Genomic DNA, 22148 nt, shown 5'->3' with positions numbered 1-22148 from the left:
AAGTCTGTGTCAGTTTCCTTTCTTACTGTCTGTTTTTGATGATGCCTTATATTTTAAATTCCACCACTTTTATAGAAACCAATTTATATAATCTTTATGTACCTAGGGAGTAAGAAATCAAATGGTAAGGGTTTGTTATTTTTTTTTTGTTAGTGTAGCCCTCATGTTCACTCAATATTGATAACTCTTATCAGTTTATTTCATATAATGTTGTTTAATTCTTGTCATTGATTCCTTGAACTAACTACTGGCCCTTGAAAAGCTGAATACTGGAGTCCCTCCAATTTAAGTCCACAGCATGGGGGCATAATCAGACTGTGAAGCTGGAGCCCTTAGGATCTTGGGAGTGTATTACTTGTCCTTGGTGATTCTGCACCATGTATCCCACCTTACTTATCCTCCGACCTCTTCCAGCCTTGAGTCATGAGTAATGTCAGAAAATACCTGGAAAACGGTGGTACGAAAGAATAGATAAATTTAGAATCAGTATGTGATCAGTGAACTTTTAGTAACTGCACTTTAGAAATAATGACATAACGCTCATGATAAGTCCTTTTATTAAAGATAGTAAGATCAGAATCAAAGAAAATTACGAAGACAAATAGCTATTTTTTATTTAAAGTCTGAGGGATGGACTTAGCTTTTGTAATGAACAGTCACCTCCTTGATTTTCTGTCTAAGGTGAATCGCTCAGGTTCTGAATCAGCCTCACCTGTTTTTATGTCTGTTTTGACACTAGTTCTGTGAAATCCACTGTTATTAACTGTGATAGTTTTGTTTTCAGTTCACTGAGCATAACACTAGATGTGTAAATCCTAAAAGATTTCTAAGGATTATGTAAAAATATAAATTTAATTTTTGAAAATATTATTCAATAAATGCTAGCTATTATTCTTCCCTTCATGTATTTTTCATTTGATTTTCAGGAAAATCTGTATTTCGATTTTCTGCATGCCTCAATTTCTCCTTTGAGGAGACTTTTGATATGTTTAAGGATCAATTCTCAGATTTAATTTTTAACTTTGCCTTTATGTATAACTCTGATTATTTCATACAGTCCCCTACCTGTAAGTGCAAATAATGCACATGATTGACAAAGAACTGGGTCACAAATGAAACATCCACTTATTAGCATCACTTTCTGATACAACACCAGAGGTGACACCTTAACCAACTATACTGCAAGACTGGACTCTAAAACTATTTTACTAATGCTACCAAGGCATAGAAATTTTTATATTTTTTTTGTTTCCTATAGAATAATACTAGGATCAAATTTTACGTAGTATCCCATCCACAGTAAAGGTAAAGATTGTTAAGCAATTTATGGAAGTATTACTGGATTTTTAATGTGTGACTAAAAGATTAGTGGACAGTTTGAAAACTTAGGTGACAAGATTACCAATAGCATTTTTTGTATAATGTCATAGCTTATCAAAAATTAAATACAGGACCCTGCATGGTAGCCTAGTGGCTAAAGTCCTTACCTTGTCTGTGCTGGGATCCCAGATGGGTGCCGGTTCATGTCCTGGCTGATAAAGTTCCCACACAGCTCCCTTTTTGAGGCTAGGAAAGCAGTTGAGGATGGCCCAAAGTCTTTGGTACCCTGCACCCACATGGAAGACCCAGAAGCCCTGGGCTTCTGTCTTTGGATTGGCTCAGCTTTGGCCATTTTGGCCACTTGGGGAGTGAAGCAATGGCTGGAAGATCTTTTTCTCTCATCTCTATAAATCTTTCTAATAAGTATAGCAAATAATTTTTAAAATAAATAATAGATGTAATATTGGCTTTTTGCTCATTTTCTAAATTTCTTGTAAAGATAAAATCTTATAAAGTAAAATTTTATAAAGATTTATATGCACATTGCATAAAACTACTATGTAATTTTATTAAGAAATTGCGGTAATGGAATTTTGGAATAATAGGAATTTCACTATTTTGATTCTATGGGCATATATTAGCAAACTGTATGACAAGATGGTTGGATAGTGTTATCAATTAATAGCTGCATAGGAAAGAAATTGTTTTACCATACTCTCTTTGAGTAAATTTTACAATGTCACATTTTTTTCTATTTGACAGTTTAAAAGGTTATTACTTTGTATATATAAGTTAAGCCAAGCACAGAAATACAGGTTGTATTTGATTTCTGTCTCTGTGAAGTCTAAATAAAAGTTGATCCTGGAAGCTCAGAGCGTAATGGTGATCACCAGAGACTGAGGAATAGAGAAGAGGAAGGCTGGGGAAAGGTCCATTAACAGGCTTCAAGATGCAGTTATATAGATGCAGGAAGTTTTGGGGGTTTTGTTTCAAAGTATAATATTATAAATATAGTACACATTAATGTAATAGATATTTTCAATAAAAATTAGAAATGGAACTGGAAGACAGGCTTTTAATTCTTACAATGCATAGAAATTTTGGAGGGAATAAAGATGCCTGCCCTAATTAAATTTATATGATGTATACATGCATTGGCCCATTCAGTTTACCCATAAATATGTACAGTTTTAGAAGTGTTAAAAGAATTAATAGTATTTCAATATTTATGGTATGGATTGGTAGGAAATTGCATTGTCATTTATTTGCTATTGTATTCCGGACCAAACTCAGATTATGGCTCATAACAAAGAAAGTAATAATAATCTTTACATACAAGATTGTGGTTTTTACTGATGTTAGCTACCATAGTTAAATTAAGTGAGAGATAATGTCTTGATTTATGGAATTATTTATTATGAAGAAATTAAAAGCATATTCTCTTGAACTTTAATTTATGTTACCTTTTAGAAAACTTGACAAAATTACAACTGGAATATAGATATTTTACAAATTTGTTGATCTGAATCATCAAGAGAGAAAATATACTTGGTTTTGCAAGTGTATGAATGCAAACTACATTTTAAAATACTATGTGTATTTCAGACACCAAATGAGTCATAATGCTAGGCATTTTGGCTAAAGGCGATATGATATCTAAATTTTAGTCTTCGATGTACTACATGAAGAAATTGAGATGTAAGATCATATAAGAAATTAGTCTGATATATTATATAATAGTAAATATTTATATATACTGTGAAATTATACATATTATTGTCAAATATATATATATATATATTTGACAATAATATATATTAGTCTTCAGAATAAAGGGAATTGTTATTTTACAGGATGAAAAATCTAAAAAGTAGAAACAGGAAGAAAAATGAGTTTCTAATTTTATTTTTGTTAGATTTTGAGATTGAATTTATACTCAAAATGTGCACCATATATATGTAAATATATACAGAAGTGTAAGTATATATATGTATATATATATGTAGGCATATATATATATTTACATCATCTGTATTGTAAATGATACTGTTGCATAACTTTATGTAGATATATTTCTTCATCTCTTTAGTGGTAATTGTTACTCATCAATATAGAAGTAACATGAGAAAATAGGAATATAGAAATGAGAAGCAGAAAACTTAAACTTTTCTTTATGTAAAAAGTAGATGTCTTCAGAAAATGAGTGTATATTCTAGAATCCATTTTGTTGTCTTTCTTGTACAATAAAGGTAATAAAACCAAAGATACTGGTTTGAGGAAGGTTCAAGATAATTATGCATGTATAGTGTAGCCTTCATAGTTAATTGTCTAGTTAGCACTGTGAACACATTACCAAATTGAGGTCACTGTTTATATCTCTGTGTGGGACTCTAATGTATTAACATGATTGTTCTGAAAAATATGTTGCTGATTACTTTGGCACATAAATATCAGAAATTAATTTATAAAATTGATAATCTTAGGAAGTGAAATAGCTAGATATCGTTTAAGGGAAGCAAGTCATTATTCTGGGTCAGTTGTGGTCTGATTTTTATCTATAGCAGATAAAAATATGGACTTTATGATTAGAAAATGTTGACTCTAAGTACTAGTTTAGTCAATAATAAGTAAAACCCGTTTTATTTATATCTCCATTTTTCTATAATTTATAATAAGATTTTCTGCAATAGTTATTATGATATTAAGTTAAAAAATCAAAGTCTTATTGCAACATTTAATACAGAAACTGTTCCGCACATTTTTGGGATACTTTATATCACATCATTGTTGTTATTACTGCGACATTGGTAAGTTACATCTGTCTTAAAAACTAAATTTGACCTTGAAAATAGTAGAAATTATAGAGAGAAATGTTTTCATACATTGAAAATAAATTGATGGATTTAAAGATAGTAGCATGTCAAAACAATCAATAGAATCATGTATTTTGTAGGTCATCACATTTTGGTTAGCGTTCTTTCAAACTCTAATACTCCTATTATTTTATAGCCTGATTTTAGTTTCTATGCTACTAGAAATTGGGGGAATTTTTGCATACCATGAAAAAGTATAAACTTCTAAAGTCATTATTAGTAATTGAACAACAACAAAACATGTATAATATTACAGCAATGATAAAATCTTTATTTAGGAAAACAAAGGAAGTGCCAACTCATATGCTAGGCCAACACACTAGTGAAACTAACTTATTTTGTAGGCAAAGTCATAATATTTAATCTTTAAAAATGTAGCTCAATCAATAGATACACAAATATTTACTAGAGGAAAGCAAGATATTTCATGATAATTCAGCATTCTTGACATTAATCAAAATTTCTTGTGTGATAAAAGAAATTACAGAATCCTACTGTGTCTCCTATCTATCTATCTATCTATCCATCTATCTATCCATCTATCTATCTATCTATCTATCTATCTATCCATCTATCTATCCATCTATCTATCTATCTATCCATCCACTTGTGTCAAAGACCAGGATTACACTGCAGCCTAAATCATTTAGAAAATTATATTCTTATTTGATACAATTCAGATTTGCTAAAAATGAATACATTGGAAATTTTTAAAATGACACTGATTTTCTTGAATCTGGTAGGTTCTTACTCATTGCTTTTGAAAAATGAGTTACAAAATATGGAATCCTAATTTTATTTCTTTATCATTTTGTATACTGTTAGTAAAACAATTTACAGATACAGAATGCATTTTAGAAAACAATTTCTAATTCTTTTTAAAAGGCTTATTTTTATTGGAAAGACAATACCTTACAGAAAGAAAGAGACAGAAAGTGTTTCCATCCTCTGGTTCATTCCACAGATGGTAACAATGGCCGGAGCTGATCTATTCCGAAGCTAGGAGCTTTTTCCAGTTCTCTTACATAGGTGCAGGTTCTCAAGGGTTTAGGTCATCCTCTGCTGCTTTCCCAGGCCACAAACAGGAAGCTGAATGGAAAGTGAAGCAGTCAGGATAGAAACCATCACCTGTATAAGCATACTGGTGCATGCAGGTGGAAGAGAAGCTACTTGAGCCATCAATCTGGACTTGACTATATCTAATACTTAAAATTATTGTAATATTCTGAGATTTTTAAAATGATGTTTACATAGTTGATCAGGGTTGGAAGGATTGAGGGTTAGGGAAAAGTGAGTGTGCTCATTGTTTCCAAAATTTTCTATTTCTTCTTCCTGTTTCTGAGGGAAGAGATATGGGGAACTGCAACCCGATATCAACCCAGGGTCCCGATGTGGTGCATGCTCTGAGGGTTCTGCCCAAGTGGTTTGGCTAGTTCTGAAATGCTGTCAGTTTCGCTGATCCAAGGATGAGGAAGCCCTCCCAAATTCCATCAGCTGACATATGCAACCTTAAGTCTGCATTCACCCAGATTTCTGTTGTCATCATTTGGCTGGGGTAGTTGTCCAATTTGTTCTGTTCTTCTTCTGCTATGGTACCCAATGGGCAGCCATATTCTCCATGTGCATCATTGCCTGCTGTCCACTTAGGAGGATGTGTTCTTGCAGGTGGACCCAAGGACCTAGGAGAGGTTCCACAGGCCCCACTGAATGCCCCATTGACGGGGCTCATGGACCTGGCACCCACCTCCCAGGCAGGCACAGAAACCTGGGCCAGGTGACCCTGGCCCCGCTAGACCCTCCGCCTCCAAGGCTCATGAACTCAGCACCCACTATGTGTGTGGGCCCAAGGACCCAGGCAAGTCGACCCATTTCCCACTCGATTACCTGTCCCTGGGATCCACAAACCATATAGGTGGGCCCAAGGACCCATGCCAGACGACCTGGGCCCCACTGGACCCTCTTCCCCCAGGGCTCACAAATGTGGTACTTAAATAGCCAGTGGGCCCAAGGACCCAGGCCATGCAACTCAGGCTGCACTCCCGAGGCTCACAAATTGCCTCACCTTGCAGGCAGACCACAACATCTGGACCAGGTGGCCCAAGCCTCACTGGATCCTCTTCTCCTGGCACCCAACTCACAGGCTGGCACAGGGACCCAGTCAGGCAACCCAGATCCCACTTGATCCCTTGTCCCTGTGGCTCACAAACCCAACACTCACCTTTCAAGTTGGCCCAAGGATCCAGGCCAGGTGACCTGGGCCCTCTTAGATACCCACACCCTGGGAATTCACAGAACTGACACCCACCATGTAGGCGAGCCAAGACACCTGGGCCAGGTAACCAGAGCCCCATCTAATACCTGACCTGGGGGCTTACAGACCCAGCACCTAACTTATAGGCTGGCACAGGAGGGTCAGGCAACCCGGGCCCTGCTGGACCTGCTGTCCCCAGGACTCTCAAACCTAGACCCACTGTGCAGGTGCGCCCAAGGACATTGGCCAGGTGACCCAGATCCTGTTAGGACCCCACCCCTGGGACCATGGATCCAGCACCAACTTCCCTCAGTCTGGCATGGCTTGCTTCACCTTAGTATCCAACAGTGTGTTGCACAGTCTGGCGCAGTCCAGCCAGTCTCCAGTTTCAGTTCCTGCTGGTGTTTGCTACAGGCTAGCCCAGCCCAGGCAGTTCCCTGTTCTGGTCCTAATGTGAAATGGCTGGTGTTACATCCCAACCTGGCACCTCCTGCTCCCCAACCTGGTTTTTAGATATGCCAGTGGATGTTATGACCTGGCCCAGCCTGGTCTGTCCCCAGACCTGGCAGGTACTGTAACCTGGCCTGCTCTGGGTCTGGTCTGCTCCAAGGTACCAAGGTATTATGCTCACCTGCAGGGCCTGCGTCCTGACAAGAGTTTCCCAAGCTCCTTTATCGGGTCTCGTGCCAGTGGCATATCTTGTGCACATCAATGTTTCATTGGCCTTAATTGACTTTTTCTACCTCTTGTCCTAGAAGGAACAGTGGCCTTGCTCAATTAGCCCACATCCATTCTGGTTCTTACTGTTGGGTGTTGTAGCCCAGCCACACCTGGTCCACTCCCAGACACAGCTTTCTCATGGTTCAGTGGGATCCGTGACTTAGCCCATTTCGTTCTACAACCACCCTGGCTCTCAGAAGTACCAGTGGGTGCTGGAGTCTAGCCCATTCTGGTGCTCCCCACACCCAATCCACACTCATGGCAATGGAGGCTGTAACCATGTCGAGCCCAGCCAAATGCTCCTATTCTGGCTCTTGTTTAACCTGTGGGAACCCCAACCCAGCTGGAGCGTCCTCTTGGCTCTCCAGCTAAACCTGTTTCCATCACAGCTCTTGGGTGTACCAGCAGAGACTGCAGTTCCACAGGGGTGAGCCTGTATACCCGTCACAGATTCTCCTACCAGTACTGATTCTTTCCTGTGCTGGTTATTGTCATAGCCTATTTAATCATTCACCCCTCCATACTGCTCAGTCTCAGCCCCCCTCACATACCTACATGTACGGTGGCTTTGTTTATGGAAGTCCCTCTGTAGGGATTTCTGACCTGGACATGGATGCTCAGGTCACCACTCTCCTTCACTTCTGTCATACCCCAGACTCCTTGTAAGCCCACAACCCCAGCTCCCGAGAGCACGCTGCGGGGCAGGGAGAGCTCCTCGGCCAAACCCGATATAGTGGCTGTTCCTGTAATATTTTTTCTTTTTTTTTAAGATTGATTTTAGTTTCATTGCAAAGTCAGATACACGGAGTGGAGGAAAGACAGAGAGAAAGATCTTCCATCCGAGGATTCACTCCCCAAGTGACTGCAATGGCCGGAGCTGAGCCAAGCTGAAGCCAGAAGCTTCTTTCATGTCCCCCATGTGGGTACAGGGTCCTCAACTGCTTTCCCAGGTCACAAGCAGGGAGCTGGATGGGAAGTGGGGACACCGGGGTTAGAACCAGAGCCCATATGGGATCCAGGCGCATGCAAGGATAGGACTTTAGCTGCTCGGCCACTACACCGGGCCCTCCTGTAATATTCTTTTATTTTTTTTAAAGTGCTTATATTTAATATATGCATACCCTGATAATTATTTAGAGAAGAGGTTGATATAAATTTATTCTGAGTCTTATGCCATTCTGAAGTGTTTAAAAATGTCCCCTTTGAGATGTTGCTTCTGTATTTCCTCATTATGGCTTAAAAACATTACCAGAAGAAAGTATAGGGTTGTATTTGCCTCAGAGTCTACATTTTAAGACCAACAATGAAGGCCTTCTTTGTAGTCATCCTTTCTTTGCTTACTGCACTGGATTAAAATATATAGGAATCATAGAAATAAATTTGGACCCTGAAATTATTAAACTATTAGAGGAAGACATAGCAAGCACCCTCTAAGATATAGGAATAGGAGAAGACTTCTTGAAAAAGACATCAAAAACACAGGTAGTCAAAGCCAAAATAAGAAAATGGGACCATATCAAACTAAGAAATTTTTGTAAAGGAGACAATCAACAAAGTGAAGGATCAACCAACAGAATGGAGAAAAAAAAAAACTTTTCACACTACACACCCAGGATTTAAAAAGAGCTTCAGAAACTCAACAATAGTAAAACAAACAACCATGTGAAGAAATGCGTGAAGGAAATGAACAGGCATTTTTCAAAAGAACAAATTCAAATGGCTAAAATACATATCAAAAATGCCCAGACTCCCTATCTGTCAGGGAAATACAAATAAAAACCACATTGAAGTTCTGTATAACTCCAGTTAGGTTGGCCTATATTCAGAACTCTACTAACAACACCTGCTGGCATGGATGTGGGGAGAATATTACTTTCCTTCACTTTTGGTGAGAGTGTAGGTTAGTACAACCACTACGGAAGTCAGTATGGAGAATGTTAAAAGAACTGAAAATTGATCTGCATGACCCAGCTATCCTGCTCCTAGGAATATATCCAGAGGTGATGAAATCTGCATATGAGAAAGGGATCTGTACTCCTACATTTACAGCAACACAATCTGTAATAGCAAAGACATGGAAACAACCCAGATGCCTTGTCAAGAGGAGTGGATAAGGAAACTCTGGTAAATCTACTCCATGGAATACTATTCAGGCATTAAAACTAATGAAATTCTACCACTTGCAACAAAATGATCCTAATTAGAGTTCATTATGCTTAGTGAAACAAGTCAATCCCAAATATATGTTTTCTTTGCTATAAGGCAACCTTCATGCAAAATACGAGATCATTAGCCCTTTCAATTCTGTTTTTACTACATCTCAGGGGGCTTGATGTTTTTGTTTTTATTTTCATTCATATAAAAACCAGGTTATTTTTAAATTAATTTTCTCACTGACACATAGGTCAAACAATAGTATCTTTTTCTTTAGGAAGGTGCTTGATTTTCTTTTTCATTTCTTCAGTAACACATTGACCATTTCAGTAGCATGTTATTTAACTTAATATTTTGAGTTTTCTATTTTTCTCTTTGTGGTTATTTTGTTTTGTGGCTTTTCTTTCTCAGGGATATATAGTAACTGTGTAGTAGAGACTATCACACACAGGCGTGAAGAAACAATGCAATATAAATCTCTACTTCTAAATCAAAGACGGACTTCCAATGAAACTGTTGAATGTATCTTGACAATAGGATGCTGGACTGTCTACCATTGTCTATGCTTACAGTGTCAGGGTGCACTTAAATAGCTGAGACATAGCCTTGTGACTGACAGTGAAGGATTATACTACTGTAATGACATGGGGGGAAATTAGTGGGGAGATGGGGATTTAGGGAAGAAGAAAGAGAAATCCCGGAGCCCGTGGAACTGTATCTTGGAGTAGTAAAATTAATAAATGAATTTTAAAAATAATAAAGCTCTGGATTTAAATCTGCCAGCAGGCCCCAACGTCACCCAGGGTGAGGCGATGGTGTTCTTCAGCTGAAGAACCACTGGAGACAGCCTGGTGAGGACTGTCCGCTTATTCTGTACAAATTCCAAGATTTTAAAGGTTAAGAGAGGTCAGGACAGCGTCTTCCAGCCGGCACCCCACCCACCAAAGACAGTGTAACTGACCATATGATATGTCTATTTCTCTTGACTTTCCAGTCATGTCCGAAGTCATGTTCCACGTGTGTTCCCCTTGACCTACTAGTGATATTGGAGGTCATGCTTCACATGTAGGTCTGAAAGCTATAGGCATGTCAGCTCTAACCAACACCCACCAGGTAGCAGTCAGGGACCCAGGGGCGATTACACAAAAATAAAAAATAGACACTTAAAAGAATTACAAGAGGTTACTCAAAGTCACACCCTTCTGACAAGGAACTCTTATCATTGTGAATGAGTTTCTCTCTTGACCATTTGATTCCTTTATTCACCTCTCCTTGAGATGGTGCATAAGAGGCTTTCAGCATTTTCTGGAGTTTTCCTTCTCTTGCAGGCTCCTCCTGTCTCTATGCAGAAGACCAGTCTCTCAAATAAATCTTGATTTGCACACTGAAAGAAAAAAGTATTTTGTATATTAGTTTCCTGGGGGTACTCAGATATCCATTCTTGTGAATTTGAATTTGAATATGAACAATCCTTAAGATGCTGATGAAAGAAAATGGTAATACATAAGGCAGGTGTTTTGTTTTCTTAGGGTGTGTGTGTGCACGCGCTTTAGTAACAAGACAGATTTCCTTTGAGAGTGAATTTTAAAGTATTTCAGGCGATCGGTAGAGTCCTACTTGGAGTGCTTTGGAAGCAGGGGAGCAGGGAGTCCTTATTTCTAGTGGTTAAAATAAGTTTGGAAGCCCAGCAAAGAGATACCAAAGCTTAGACTCCCCACAGCACCTACATCCCTGTCATAGTCAGAGCTCAGGAGAACATTCTGTAGGTTAGAGTTTCTGAACCAAAGTAATCAGGAGTGTTCACAACTGCACTCAGAACCATTCAATGTCCCCAAAAGACCATTAGAATGTCCAGGTGGTCTACCATAGGACAACTTCTTTGATTATTATGAGTGCCTGAAGGGAACTTAGGAGAGAATATTTATAGGTGTGGGAGTCTGGGCTGAAATTTTTAACTTTATTTTATTTTTCAGGTTGGAGCTTATGGTTAGATTAATTGAACGTTGTCAAGTAGTGGTTTATAAATGGAGGGGACAGGAAAGCGAGGACTTGTGGAGAGTTTTAAGGAAGTAATACTGCTAAATGAGCTCGATTAAAACGAGCAGATTATTTTCTCCCCCAGATGAATTTAATGTTAAATCATATCTTGTATTTTTCATTGGCTTCATTCTTATTTTTAAAAATGTGAGATTGAAATTGTCATACAGAGTGAAGTCACTATGGGTGTGTGGGCAATTCATTCCCCCATGTTAATGATTCAAGGCCGTTTGTATTTCATCCTGATTTAGTTCTGGCCTTTATGAAGTTTATATTGTAGGAAAAAGCAATATAATCCCCTGTTAAAGTATACTCTTAAAAATACATATACATTTTATTTCCTTAAAGTATACAATTTAATATGTAGCCATATGATCTATAAGAATATAATGTTAATATATAAATGTAATCTTTGGAAAGATCAAATTTTAGTATTCCCTTTAGAGTATTTTTACTGATGATATGATTGAATGTTGTCATGTGGTGTATGGATTTTGTGAACTGGTGCCATGGGGCAGCTATTCGTTATCTGGGCCAGAGAGGAAATGGTAAGGATATGATAAAGTTATTAACACAGTGAAAATGCTTGCCAAATAATGCAAGCAAAATAATAGTTACATTTAATAGCCAAGATAATTGATGCCACAGTTTAATGCTATGGCCAGTTTATTCTTCGTCTCTTAAAAATATCTTATTGATTCTCTGACTTCCTTTGTAACATGTCAAAGAAGGAGAAGAGAAATAAAGCTGCATTTTACTCTTGGTATTTTAGATTTATGCCAACTTGTCAAAATTGTCACATTTTCAAATCTTTTTGCATCTGTACCAGTCATTATTTAATGAGGACACTAATCTGGTAACTGATTCCTGATAGTTATGCCCTTAACACAAATAAGTAAATGACACAGTTACCATTACTGTGATGTCATATTCTATGACAGCCAATTGGAATAGTATTGTTAGTGATATTTGCTAATACAAATGTAATTCCAAATTTATTTTATGTCATCATAAATATATCATTAATTATCCCAGATAGAAATAGCCTATTTATCTGAAATTGATTTTGGATATCAGACTTTATATAGATATGATTTTAAAAAATTACTACGATCAAAAGAATAAACAATTATGGGTAACAGATTAGTGATGTGGCATAGTATGTAAAACTGCTGCCTGCAAAGTCAGTGTTGCGTAAAGTTACTGGTTCATGTTCCAACTACTCGACTCTAATTCAGCTACCTGCTAATGGCATAGGAAAGCAACAAAAAGTGGCTTAACTATCTGGACCCCTAACCTCCCATTTGGGAAACACAGAGAAACTCCTCACTACAGACTGGTTTGGCTCATCCTTGACCCCTGAAGCCATTTGGGTAGTGAACAAGCAGATGTAAGAACTCTTGTCTTTGTGTTTCTCCCTATGTCTGTAATCTTACCTGCAAATAAATAAGCAAGTCTTTTATAAAATTATAGATAATAATTGTTTCTCAACCAACATTCAACAAATTAATTTAACTGAAAATGAACCTCTTCATGTCTACTTTAATTCTTACTTAATTCTCAGATTTAGCAGGTATAATTTATAACAAATTTAAGGCATTTAAACATTTGAATCCAACTTTGTTCCAAAGTGATAGTTATAGATAATTGTTATTTATTGTGAAACTAATCAAAGACTTCTAGTAGTCATAGACAAAAACTATTCTTTAAAGGAAAAAAAATCATTAGAGTGAGCTCTTTTTCAAACTTTACTTAAGAAAATGATGGGAAAGATTTAGAGTCCCTATCTTAATGGACAAAGTCTGAGTAAGAAGCTGTTAATTTTTCAACTTCAGGATCTAGATTACAACTCAGTTATCCACATGTCACAAAACTGAATTATCCAAGACATCCTAGCCTAGTTTGCACAGAAAAAACTCTGGAACTTCATAAATTTCAACAAATTATTTCACATGTCAAAAAATGTGGATATTAACCTGTCACAAATAACAGCTTTTCAAAGACTGATACTTTCTCTGGCAGAAATGAACAGTCTGTCAAATTCAACCCTGGATGCAAATTAAGTTTTATTCATCTCCGTATCTACATATTTCCTGGATGCTGCAGTGATATAACATACCATAGAACCTCCATTTCATCAAAGAAAGCAAATGGAAGCGAATGAAAGGAAGTGTCTTAAATTAGAGAGTAACTTTTTAGAATTTACAGATTCGTAGTAAACTGTGAAGTTTCAAATAACTCACACTTTGGGGAGAGGCTTAGATACTAAGAAAGACGTTTTATGTTGGAGATGTTACCAGTTTTGTTCCTTTTTGTCTGTTAAATATTGTGGCATTCCTATGGGAACATCAGGGTCTGAGTTACTTGCCATATTTGACTGAATGCTCAGAATATTGCTGCGTACCTCCGCTTACCTGATCATGTATTTTATAGGTTTTATTTTATTCCTTGAACTAACACCAGATGTTACACAAAGCTGGTTTTTATGCAACCTTAGTATTTGCTTATAATTTGCAATTTTAATACTATAAAATGAAATTCTATCCATTTCTCTAGAAGTTTATAGCTTTGCATAGCTTGGTCCTATTTATTCGCCTGTGTGATTGTACTTCCTGCTTTTCATCAAGTGCTTCTTATGAAGAAATATAGAAGAAGGCAAAAGAACAGTAATTGTATTTTTGTACAGTTGCAAGTTTTCTTTATTGCTAGCAAAGGATGAGAAAACCAAAACCATTAGCTGCAGTCCACTTGAATTCTTTGAGTGATTTCATCCATTTAAACTGTGCACTTTGCAAATTTTTTTGTGATTTGTAATTCATATGTAAAATTCTGAAGACTGTGGTTTTTAGGTGATAATTGGGTAATTTAATGTCTTAAAAATGAAGATGAGCATTATGTAGATTATATGATTTCTTACACTTTCACAAAGTGAAGCCATTAAATAAGTATTGGCACTACAGTTTGAAGACTAATTTATTGTATTTCCGAGTCTGTGAGAGATTCTTGGTATATCTGATACCATTTTTTTTTTCAAGAATGATTCATAGTTTAATTCTTTTTGGTTCAGCGCATAAGATAGTGTAGAAATAGTGAGAGAATTTGGAGGAGAAAAGGAGGAAGGGTGGTATACAGAGAGAATAGTGAATCTGTTTTGTGGTGATATTAACTATATTATGGTTGAATGAGAAATATGTATCATAAGTACGAATATAACTGTATAATATTTTTAGAGAGATTTAACTGTCATTCAGAAACTCCCTCTTTTGTGTTTATTGATAACCATTAATGGTTTATTATAGTCATTGTAGTGTGAAACATGAGATCCCAGATATCAGACAAAGTTACTTGATTCATTTCTAGAAAATATTTATGTATTTTTTGCTAGCGTACACATTTTTATTTGCTAGCAATTCAGAGATTTATCTGCAACCTTCCCAACTGTTCAAATCAAATAGCAATGATTCTTTCAAAAGGAACAAGATATCTTTTTTTGTTGTTGCTGCAGTTTTTGTTTTTCCTTTTTTCAGTGTTTTTTTTTTTTTAACTAAATTGTGTTGTTTATTCAGCCAAAATCCATGGGATAGGAATGCAAAGTGATCTGATATTCTTATAAATTCCATCACATCATAGTATTATAAACTCCATGATGATAAAAAATTTGAAACTTGGTTCATATTGTTTTATGTGTAATAATCATTCACACAAAACAACAAAGTCTCTAGGCAGAGCCACTTCGATTGCACTGACAAACATGTAAATTAGATACACTTTGGTCTAATAAATGGACTGTGTATAAGAAGACTCAACAGTTTTTACATAAGTATATGCAATTCCATCTCCTTTTACACATTTTAAGATTGTTTTTAGAAAATGAATTTTTTTGTGTGGGTATTTATTACAGTGGTTATGTTATGGCTTGGAATATCCATTATCTCATATTGCAATCTCTTAAGTTCAAGAGATGGATCTGCCTCTGTTCCTGATTTCCTAGTAACACACCTGGGGAGGCAGCTGATGAAGATTCCAGTTCTTGGGTGGTGATCACCCCTATGCAGGACCTGGTTGGCTTCCAGGCTTCTGCCTCTGGCCGTTTTTAGGCCTAGGCGTTGTGATCAAGTGGGAAATGAATCAGCACTTGCAAGGTCACACTCTGACTCCCTTTTTGTGTGTGTCTCTCTGCCTTTCAAATTAGAGAAAAATAAATGAATGTTTTTCAGGTCTTCTAAATGGAGAATAATAACATATTCAATGTAATGGTTTAATTCATGCTTCCTTGATATATTCAGTTACAATAAGTTTGCTAATAATATGTAAGTTGCACATGCTTCTCTAGGATGAGTGACAATAACATGAATTTGGTTAAAACACTGTTGACACAGATGTAGAATGTATTTCAAATTTTATATATATATATATAAAACTTTTTATTCTCTCCTTTTAAACGCTTTTCTGTGTTCTGGATTCTAGCATATGAGATTGCAGAAATCTAAGGATAAACATTTGAGTATTTAAATAATACAGGTCTTGTCAAGCATGTTTTTCCCAGAACAAGTAACAGCTATGATTTCATCTTATGTTTGAAAAATTCATCAAGTCTTGTTTTGAATGACAGAGCAGAGGTTTATTTGTTTGCACTTAGTATAGCAAAATTGCTATAAGGACAGCTCCAGGGCTCTTCCTAAGTTTTAAACGAGAAATATGAGTGGGAAAGTCAACACATTTATTAGGCTTTTTTTCTGTATGTGAATAGACTATGTTTTTCTGCTTATATTAGGAGCACTTTCTATTTTCATAATATCGTACTCTGGATGACTGCTAAATGATGATTTGAACTATCAATCTCTGGAAATTCTCTTTTCATATATAATATGTAGAATGTATAGACAAATCTCTGTGGCATTTATGTAAATACTTTTTCCTCTATTATTTAGGAAACAAATGCAATGGAAACCTGTCTGGGGGATCGAACTTGGTTTTCACAGTTAATTAACAGTTAATTAAATGCCATCTGTGAATGTAGTTATTTGTTATTTTAGTTTTTCAGTCAGTCTTGTGACTTTGCCTAGTAACAGAGAGTTGGGCTAAAATATTCTTCACACTTTATAATACATTTACAATAAAATTACTTTTACTTTTACGGAAGAGCAAATTTAGCATATAAATGTATAGGCTGCTGCCTCAAATTGTTATTTGCATTTATAGTAGGAGGTAATAGTGAAACATTTATTGATTTTTCAATCCATGCATGATGCAAACCTACATTAATGCGTGGTGCTTTCACTCTGGCTCATTTTCTTTGAGTTATGTTAGGTAATAATTGTCTGTTAATACATTAAAAACAGTTTTTAAAATTTAGAATTAGCTTTATAAATATAATTAAATCATAAATATAATAGAATCATTAATATGGGATTCTTTGCTTGTCTCACTTTCCATTTTTGCTGACAGTTTCCCTGTACATTCAAATTCAGTATATTATTGAGTAAATTTGAGTTTCATGTAATTTGGCAGGTATTGAAATTATCCTTTCTTCCAGTTGGAGTTTCTTTAATTTTGACTGTACTTAAACTTGGGACACTTATCTAGTCACTTAAATTAAAACTTAAAAGCCATGCACTGGCTAATTTATGTCTTTATCATTCCACCTGGGACCTTCAGATCACATGTTGGAGTGTCAGAATTATGCTTGTGGTTCTTTTCCCAATTCTAGTTTTCTCAAAATGTGCACACAGCAGGATGTAGCACAAGTACTTGGATTTCTGCTACCCACATGTTGGTCTCCTGGAGTTCCTGATTCGTGGCTGCAAACTGGCTCAACTCCAAGTGTTGTAGACATTTAAGAAATGAAACATGGGTGAGAGTTCTCTGTATTGCCACTCCATATTCAACTGAAGAAAATAATAATAAACTTAGAAGTCCATAGTCCTATGTAAATACATTAATTTAAAAGGAATCCTTGCAATGAGTGTCTGTAGTTTACCAATTGAGAACAATCACATTAGCAAATTCACTTGAATATTATACTCTCTTGGTTACTGTAACAAATTGCCTGTGGAAGGCTAACTTTGCATTGAAAAGTTATTTAGTCAAAGATATTCACATACAAAATGAAAGGAAGAAAGATATTTTATATCATTGGAAACAGATGTAGGTCTCCTAATATCAGACAAAATGGACTGTTAACACAAAAGCAACTAAAAAATAAAAAGGACATTACATAATGATTGACAGCTTCACAAAGCAAAATCAACGAAAAAACAACAGAACTAATCTACAGTTTGGACTAAATGGACCAAGTTGATATCTAAAGAACATTTCATCCATGGTTGCTTGTCGCGGCTAGCTGAGCCGGCATAGTAGGCACGGCGAATGTCCGAGCGAAAAGCACCGACACACAGAGACCATGATGGAGTTAGAAGTGCTGGGAGCCGTCTCTCCCCAAGCCTCTTTATTACCATATTCTCTCCTCTTTCCCCCAAGCCCATCAACAGGACAATAGGACGCCAATGAGTCTGCAAAGGCTAGGTGCTACTGCCCTAGGCCCGATTCCTGAGTGCTCAGCTTAAGGAATGTAAATCAACTCCTCAGCCCACAACAGTTGCTGAGTACATGTTCTCTTCATTATTACATGGGACCTGCTCTCGGGTAGACCACATGCTAGGTTATGGCGTAGCTAAGTCAAGTCTTAGCAAATTCAAAAAGTTGGAATGATACCATGGCTCTTTTCTGAGAACAATGAAATTAAGCTGGAAGTCAACAGCTCAAGAAATTCCAGAAACAGTAGTGTGTTATTCAGTTTCCATGTGTTTCTAGAATAAATCAAATGGGAAATTAAAAAAAAATAGAAATGAAGATGACTGCACAACATATAAAAACTTCTGAGAAACAGTAAAAGCTGCCATTGGTGCGAAGTTCCCATCAATTAGTACGTACACCAAGAAATTAGAAAGGCAGCGAATGATCTATCAATGCACATCAAGACCCAGAAAAAATGAGATACTGAACTACAAGGTAAGAGGAAGAAAGCAATAATAAAATTAGAAAATGAATAATCAGAACTGAAGCCAAAAATGCATATGATCAGTTAATCGATAAGCTAGTTTCTGGAAATTTAAACAAAATTATCATGTGACTGGCCGAGCTAACCAACAAATAGAGGGAGAGAAACCAATAAAATATCCTTTAAAAGAAGATGTAAAAACAGACACAGATTGTTGTGGGCTAAGGAGTTGCTTAGCACTCGCTAAGCTGAGCACTACAGGCAATGGGTTTGGGGCTGAAAGCACCTGGTCTAATGGAACTCAGCTGTATCCAATATTCTGCTAATGAGAGTGTGGGCTAAAGTGTAAACAAGAACTAGGTGAAAGGTCAAGAGTGGAGGCAATAAAAGCAGGCCTGGAGAGAGGCCGAGAGAGACATTTCCACCATCTCTGGTCTCCGTGTTGGTGCCTCATCCCCAGATCTTTCGCCGTGCCACAATACCGGCTCAGCCAGCCGTGACAAATGGCACCCAACGTGGGGCACAGCACGAAGGACATCTGAGGGACGCCTGGACCTACAAAAGCAAGGTTAGAATTTAGGAATTTTGCAGGGGCATAATTGAATTCATCCCCAGACCCTCTCCCTGTGCTAGGGCACGAGGGACAATCTGAGGGACCCCTGGAACTCTGGAGGGGCATAATTAATTTCATCCCCAGACCTTCTCCCTGTCTTGGGGCACGAGGGAAAATCTGAGGGACCCTGGATATCCAGAGGCAGGTTTAAGTCTGGAGGGGCATAATTAATTTCGTCCCTAGACCTTCTCCCCGTTCTGGGGCATGAGGGACAATCTGAGGGACCCCGGAAATCCAGAGGCAGGTTTAACGCTGGAGGGGCATAATTAATTTCGTCCCCAGACCTTCTCCCCATTCTGGGGCACGAGGGACAATCTGAGGGACCCCGGTAACCCGGAGGCAAGTTTCGAATTTAAAAACTCTTGAGGGGCATAATTAATTCCATCCCCAGACCTCTTCCCGTTCTGGGGCACGAGGGACAATCTGAGGGACCCCGGAAATCTAGAGGCTGGTTTAGAAATTTTTACAGGGGCATAAGTAAAATTTATCATGGGGCAAGAACTCGCTAAAGTGCAGGTAATTAAAGGAATCAGAGATCTGCTCCAGTCACAAGGCACCGACACTAAGCTTAAGGCCTCGCAGAGTTTTTTTGAAACTGTCTGCAATGTATTCCCATGCTTGGCTCTCATTATAGTCACCTTCCTTCTCTGGCGCTTGGCAAAAAGTGCTTTGCCATCCCCTCAACCAGTGGGGCAACCCTGCCGTAAAAAATGGGCCATTAGAAGGAGGAGAGAGCTGCAAACCAGGGTAAAAAGGGAGAAGAAACCCCAAACCAGACAAAGTTGGGAGAAAGTGCTGAAAGAAGATTCGCAGTCCTCTTCTGAGGAGGATGAAGAGGAAAAGGATGCAAAGGACGAACATGGTCCCAGGTGGATTCCTGAGAGGCTTGTCTGGCAAGCTCCTGCTGCTGAGTGTTGTGAAAGTTCGGGTACTGGCCAAGATGATGGCATTTCAATCAGAAGATCGACGGGACAAGCAAAAAACGCCTCTGAAGTGAATGACACCGAGTTCCAGTACTCCCTGACAACATGCTGGAATGGCAAGTGCGATTCTGCTGTTATCCTGCAGCTGCCCTGAATCCTGCCCGTGACTACTGGGACTGATGGAGAGGCCTTTGTTGGCATGATAAAGGAAAAAAGAGACTTTGGCATAACGGCGACCATCGTAGCCAGTACATCAGCAGCTGCTGCCACCAGCTGCCGTGGTAACAGTGAACAAGGTCGCGGAACAGAATGCCAGAGTTGCGGACAACAGGACTTTACTGAAGAACATGAGCGGGTGGGCATGCTTGAGTTGTAATTGCGGGTTGATTTGTTGGCAAAGGAACAGCAGATGCTGTGAGATTTGGTCTCGACCTCTTGTACCCCATTGTATGCCTTTTTGTGTGTATCACCTATGCAAGTGCAAAATGTTTTCCCAAGCCCTGGTACTGCTGTCTGCTCGTTGCTACTCGAGGCCCTATGGTCAGGGCCTCTCGTTCCCCATCATACGCTTTATGTATGTTTCACCTGTGTAGTGCTATGTTTCCCCAAGCCCAGAAACTGCTCTCTGCTCATTGCTACCGAGGTAAAGACACTCCTAGCCATGGAACAGGGTTACCAGCCTCCCCAAGTATGGTTTGTGCATCTGTAGCAGGCAATGCATTGAATGGCAGCCAGTGATAGGTAAGATGGACGGGGAACTGACCAACCTAAGACAGGGTCTCTGTCATGCTACGGAGATTTCCGATGACGGGTAAGGCTGACAACCTAAGTCAGGCACATTCAAGTCTGCTTTAAGACAAAAACAGGGGGACCTGTTGTGGGCTAAGGAGTTGATTAGCACTGGGTAAGCTGAGCACTACAGGCAATGGGCTTGGGGCTGAAAGCACCTGGTCTAATGGAACTCAGCTATATCCAATGTGCTGCTAATGAGAGTGTGGGCTAAAGTGTAAACAAGAACTAGGTGAAAGGTCAAGAGTGGAGGCAATAAAAGCAGGCCTGGAGAGAGGCCGGAGAGAGACATTTCCACCATCTCTGGTCCGTGTGTCGGTGCCTCATCCCCAGATCCTTCGCCCACGTTACTGACCTAGCAGGCCGCAACAACAGATAAAGAATAATCAGGAATTACTATAAGCAGCTGTATTCCAAAAAAAAAAAAAAAAAAAAAATTGGAAGATATTGAAGAAATGAATAGATTTCTGGAAAAATGAGAGCTATCTTGGTTGAGTCATGATAGCATAGAAAATCTAAATAGACCAATGGCTAAGGTTGAGATCAAGTTAAGTATAAAGCCCCTCCCAACATATGGCTCCCCTGCTGAATGCTATCAAGCTTTTTAAGTGAAATAATTCTTCTCAAACCATTCAAAACATTTGAAAGGCTGAGGCTGTCATCACCTTAAATGCTGAACCAGAAAATGATATAACGAAGAGAGAGAACTATACAATATTGTGGGGCCCAGCACGACAGCCTATTTAGTCAGTGATAGAATTTAAGGTAATAATTGAAATGCAAAACACAATAAAATTTTCTACTCTGAACTGCAGTGGAATTGTGTAGTGTTGATACAAATCTCATGCCAAAAGTAAATAGAGAAAATCAGATTTAAAGCAGAAAAGCATTCTGTTGAAATCAGTGGAGAGATGATGAAGAAACCTTGGTCTTTCCTCTTTGAGATGTATTGAACGTGAATTTTGTCTCTTGAGTTCCAGATAATTGTTTCAAATTCAGCTCTGTTTTTAGTGTCTGTGTATTTTATATCTCAGATGCCAGTTGTGAAAAGATTAAATGAGAACAGAATATATAGTTTTTCAATTTTATAGAAGAATAAAGATATTCAAGGTTATTATTTTTCAGGAATATATAAATAAAAGCTATGAATCAGCACTCTCTATCCTTAAAAATAATAGCTGTTGTTGTCCAAATTCTATGCTACATGACTGTTATCTCTTGTCTAATTCCTACTATTTGGCAGTTAAAAGGGCATCAGTACTGTGTGTATGGTATTACAGTTGGAAAAGGGGTTTTTCCAGATTAATACAGGTCATTAATGACCTGATTTTGAGTCTAAAGCAGATACTGAGCAGGTATAGCCTAATCATATCATCCCTTTAAAAGCAAAAACTTTAGGGAGGGCAGGTGTGTGCTGACGTTTGAAATTAAGCCCCTCCCCACACAAATAACTCATTACATTACATTG

At 37.8% G+C, this 22148-nt stretch overlaps 1 protein-coding gene across 2 annotated transcripts in view; it reads left to right on the top strand.

Annotated features, from left to right (window-relative positions):
• The window catches only part of CCSER1 (coiled-coil serine rich protein 1), a 1128290-nt gene that overhangs the window by 235867 nt on the left and 870275 nt on the right, over positions 1 to 22148 (top strand). The gene's annotated exons all lie outside the window — the stretch shown is intronic.

The sequence above is a fragment of the Ochotona princeps genome, chromosome 7, assembly GCF_030435755.1.
Source record: "Ochotona princeps isolate mOchPri1 chromosome 7, mOchPri1.hap1, whole genome shotgun sequence".
In the NCBI taxonomy this organism is placed as follows: Eukaryota; Metazoa; Chordata; class Mammalia; order Lagomorpha; family Ochotonidae; genus Ochotona; species Ochotona princeps.
The sequence above is the reverse complement of the archived record's forward strand: the minus strand, read 5'-3'. Positions and strand labels throughout refer to the sequence as shown.